The sequence below is a fragment of the Mustela nigripes genome, chromosome 3 (genome assembly GCF_022355385.1).
Source record: "Mustela nigripes isolate SB6536 chromosome 3, MUSNIG.SB6536, whole genome shotgun sequence".
Lineage (NCBI taxonomy): Eukaryota > Metazoa > Chordata > Mammalia > Carnivora > Mustelidae > Mustela > Mustela nigripes.
In genome coordinates this window covers 48,843,979-48,848,992 of record NC_081559.1, presented here as the reverse complement: position 1 = coordinate 48,848,992, position 5,014 = coordinate 48,843,979, and the positions used below count along the sequence as shown (strand labels likewise).

General features: G+C 43.0%; 1 protein-coding gene across 4 annotated transcripts in view; it reads left to right on the top strand.

Moving 5' to 3' along the window:
- Window positions 1-4,400: 4,400 nt before the first annotated feature.
- Window positions 4,401-5,014, top strand: part of NMI (N-myc and STAT interactor) — a 17,908-nt gene continuing 17,294 nt past the window's right edge. For 2 of the 4 annotated variants that reach the window (XM_059393955.1, XM_059393951.1), the window contains exon 1: window positions 4,406-4,685. The gene's annotated coding sequence lies outside the window, so the exon portion shown is untranslated. Of the gene's footprint in view, window positions 4,686-5,014 lie in introns of all 4 variants that reach the window. The other 2 variants (XM_059393953.1, XM_059393952.1) reach the window with 2 other exon arrangements.

The window sequence follows — 5,014 nt, the reverse complement described above, 5'->3', positions numbered from 1 at the left end:
GTAAACTTATTCATACATACTAATATGAAAACTCAAAGGGGTTATAACATTGGATCCAAATATTTGACTTCTCTTCTTGCATCTAACCACTAGTTAGAATAAGTAGCTATATAGCATGTACTAGGTATAGTTATTGAACTAGTAACTATAGGTGATGGCAAAAAATAAAAAAGATCTTTGTCTTAGAAGTAGTTCTTTTTTTTTTCCCAAGATTTTATTTATTTGAGAGAGAGAGAGAGAGAGAGATCACAAGTAGGCAGAAAGGCAGGCAGCAGGAGAGGGGGAAGTAGGCTCCCTGCTGATCCCAGGACCCTGAGATCATGACCTGAGCCAAAGGCAGAGGCTTAACCTAACACTGAGCCACCCATGTGTCCCTTAAAAGTAGTTCTATAGGTGGGAAGACAAAGGAGAAGAAATGTGTAAGAAAAAAAAAATGGAAAAGAAAATCTCTTCAATGTATAAAATGGTAACAGACACTATTTACCGAGCTGACCGTACGTGGGTCAGGCACTGTGGTTAGCCCTTGACATGTACCATGTATCTCACTCACAACAGTTCCATTTTATAGATGAGGAAACCGAGGTGGGGGGAATCCTCAGTAACTTGAAATTGGCACTTAAACCCCCATCCGATATCAAAATCATGCTCCAGCTGTGTAGTATTGCTTGCTTGATAGAAGAGTAAGGAATGGCATGCTTATTTTGCTTTACTTTTTAAAAAAATCAGCTGCTTTCTCTTTTATCTTTTCCAGCTTTATTGAGATAAAATTGGCATATAAAACTGTGTAAGTTTTAGGTGTACATCTTGTTGATTTGATACCCTCATATATTGCAAAATAATTACTACCACAGTGTTCCCTTAACACCTTTGTCCCATCACATAATGACCATCTCTTTTTGGTGGTGAGAACATTTATAATGAGCTTCCTTAGCAGCATTCATTTACTTTTATATATTTCAGTTGCAAACCTCTTGAATCCCTCAGGATCTTGCACAATGCTGGGAGTGTTGTAAGTATTCTAACTTCCCCAAAAAGAAACTGCAAACCAGGTCACCAGAATTTTGGCAACAGCATTATAAGCTTAAGGTCCAAGATCTTTTCTAAAAGGCAGGACATAATATAATGGATTTCATTTGCATGCCCACAAAAGTCTTGGTGCCTCCCTAAATTGTTTCATGCCTCTGGTTTTCACCAGACCCTTGGTTTCAGTCGGTCTCCTATAACTTTAAGAGTTAACTCAATCTCCACTTCTTCTATAGAAGAAACTGACTTCCTGAGATGGAGAGGGGCGGGGGACACGACTCCCTCCTTGGTGTTTCGCTAGTTCCTGTCTGTTACCTCTTTTTTTTTTTAAAGATTTATTTACTTATTTATTTATTTGACAGAGAGAGAGAGAGAGATCACACGTAGGCAGAGAGACAGGCAGAGAGAGAGGAGGAAGCACGCTCCCTGCTGAGCAGAGAGCCCAATGTGGGGCTGGATCCCAGGACCCTGAGATCATGACCTGAGGCGAAGGCAGCGGCTCAACCCACTGAGCCACCCAGGCGCCCCCTGTCTGTTATCTCTTAACAGCACACATTATACTGTACTAAATAAGTGGGGCGTGTGTGTGCGCGCTCGCACAGCTGCGCGCTTGTGTGCTTGTGTGAATTTATAGAAGAGCCTGGGAGGAGTTCCTTGCCATCTGGTGGGGGAGGTAAATACGTAACATAATAAACATCTCCTATCACGCAATGCAGATTTACATGAGATGTCCAGGGCATCTCATGTCTGACATAATATTCACTGACTACTTTAGAGACATTCATTAATTTTTATATTAAGAGATGGTATAATTTAGTGTAGGGAAGGAAAAAGTTTCCCTGTATGTTCTTAGGGTCCCTGGCTGGGTCTGAAATTTAAACCGACAAAGAGATTAGCAGGAGAAAAGCCTACAAATCTGTCTTTAATATAAGTTTTATGTGACATGGGAACATTCAAAAAGAAATGAAGACCCAAGGAAACAGGTTTAATGAAGACTGAACAGTCCTGTAGAAATAATGTTAGATCAGAGAGCCTGAGGCAATCATAGTGAACTGGGGGAAACTTAGCAAGTTCCGATTGTTAGGATTCTTCTCAGTGCCCCTTTGTCGCAGAGATAAGAATGTTCCCTTCCTCCAGGGTAAGGGAAGGCACCTCTGACAGAAGAGTTCCTTGACCTGTTTCAGAGAAGAGTGGTGGTGGGGGGAAAGGTCAGAATGATCTTGCTTCTACTGTTTTCTCAAACTCCTCCAGTTTAAAATATTCAATACGCCATATTTTGGAGTAGCATGTCCTGAACCCCATCATTAGTGAAGCATCTCTCAGATTGCCCTATTAGAAACTCTGAGATGTTAATAGCTGCTCCACGAGAAAAAGAATTTGATGGTCAAATTAGTTTGATAAATTCAAGGTTGAATAAAGTTAAACTGTTTAATGTGTGCTTTAATTTTTTTCCTGCAGTATCTTTCAAAACTCTTACTGTGCTGATGTGCATTGTGAATCATCCAGTATGCAACATTTCTCCATCATAATTGGCCATGGAATTCTTTCTTCTCCAGGCACCATAGAACACAGTGTGGAGATACTGGATTTCATGGTTGAGAGTAAAATATGGTATCAGTGTCATCATAGATTAGTTGCTTGATTTTCATCACCTTAAGCCTTTGTGTACTCATCTACATATACAGGTAATTCCTATATTTCATACTGTTCCCAAAATACAAGAAGGTTATAAAATGTCCAGGAGTCCTCTGTAGGTGAACAATTATGATTGTTAATAATAATATGTCCAGCAGCTGACTACTCATTGTTAGAACCCCCATCACTTTGCAGAGTTCTGGATCTGAAGTCTGTCACACATGACCCAGCTTCAGCATGTAGGTGGCCCAAAAAAGGCTTCCCTACTATCTGTAATCTTTTGCACTTTAACAGGATCTGAGTCAATATTAGATCAGTCCTCCTCCGGTCTGGTCCTTATCATCTGCTTATGAAAAACAAAAATAAGATAAAGAAGAAATAATGTTGAACTAGATAACCTCTAGAATTCATGCTCTCTAAAATTCTAAGGAGGAACAGAACTCATTCTTAAGTTGCAACAGATGGGAGTTTTTTTTTTTTAATGCTTTCTAACTGGGCAGATGAGAACCAAAGTCCTTGTCATGCACTACTTTTTATTTATTTTTTTTTCACTTAGAAAAGCAACTTTATTCCCATCAGTATTCTTTTTTTTTTCTCTCCAGATTTTATTTACTTATCTGAGAGACAGAGAGAGAAAGCACAGAGGGAGAGGGAGAAGCAAGCTCCCTGCTGAGCAGAGAGTGGGAGGAAAGGTGTGGCTCCATTCCAGGACCCTGGGATCTTGAACTGAGCTAAAGGGAGCCGTTTAACCCACTGAGCCACCCAGGCGCCTCTCCCATCAGTATTCTTGATATAAATGAATTTGACTTTTGTAAATATTTTTTTTTAGGCCACTGTATTATTTTATATAATTTTATATTTTCTATAGCACTATATCCTAGAATGTATCATTTTGACACATCCCCTCCCTGACCCGTTTTTGAGCAAGTGCAGCTGTGAGATGGTTCTTTGTGTAGGACTAAGAAACACTGAAGTTCTTGAAATAAGCCAGATGTTTTTATTTTCAAAGGAAAAGATGACACTTAGTGAAGCATTTATTTACAACTTCACAACAGAACAGAAGATTATAAGAAAACTTTCAAGAGACATGGGTCATAGAAACCAAGTGAACATGACAGCTTTCCCAACTTCACAGCCCAGAAAATGTTGCAAAAGACAAAAATTGACCTTGCGCTGGCTGTAAATATTTGTAGTTTGAGGTTAAAATGACCAATGAATTACAGTGAGAGTTACTATCTTGAAGAGGGACTTCCACCTTATTTGGTTTCTATCCACTTTGTGAACTGTATGTCCAGTAAAAAGAGTGATTTTTTAAAAACACGCCCTGAAATTAGTGTTTATGCAAACTTCAGGAAAATGTTTTGGATAAACTCTCTCAAAACAAAAAAACACTTTTATTTTTTAATTTTAGTATAGTTGACTTACTATAGCTTATTCATTTCGGGTGTACATCATAGTGATGGCCCCCATGACATGCCTAGTTACCATCTGTCACCATACAGAGTTACTACGATATTTACTGTATTCCCTATGCTGTACACTGTATCCGTTACTAATTTGTTTTGTAACTGCAAGTTTGTACCTGTTTAATCCCCTTCACTTATGTTGCCCAAACCCCTTCCGGCTTCGCCACCTAACAGTTTCTCTTCTCTATCAAAAGAGCCGTGCTTTAAAAATCGAAACTGAAAATACTCGTAACTCGTTAGTAATTATTCCCTGCAGACACCGTATTTGATATTCCAAAGAGGGGTTAGTTTTAAAGAAAATCCCCACCGGAGCGGAGCTTTCTTTTTCTTCCCTTCCTTTTGCCCTCTTTCTTCTCTTTTGTCTTAGGAACCCAGCTGTTCTCCGAGTGCCGGGCGCACTGGGGAATCCCGCCGCGCCAGCCTCGGGGACCCTGGCGGCCCGCCCAGCCCGCGGGGCTCCCGGCCACTCCCGCAGGCGCTCGCTCCGCGCACCGCCCAGCCGGCTTTCCCGGAAGGGCGGGCGCGCTGGGCTCCTGGCGCTGTGTTCCACCGGCGAGGCGGGTGAGTGGGCGCCCTGCCCGGTTCCCTGGCTGCCATCCCGGCTCCTACAGAGGCCCGCGTCGGGGGGAGGCACGGTCCGCGGGGCCCTGCCCACCGCAACGCCGGCAGGGCCCCGCGGGGAGCTCACGGCTCGCTAAGGGACGGGGCCGCCGGGACGGGGGTGGAGGCGGGGGCGAGGCAGGTGCGTCAGTCCCCCCTGTTCCCCGCCCATCCCGTTTCCCCTCCCTCTCCTTCTTCCCCCTCCCCCTCCCTCTCCTTCTTCCCCCTCCCCCTCCCTCTCCTTCTTCCCCCTCCCCCTCCCTCTCCTTCTTCCCCCTCCCCCTCCCTCT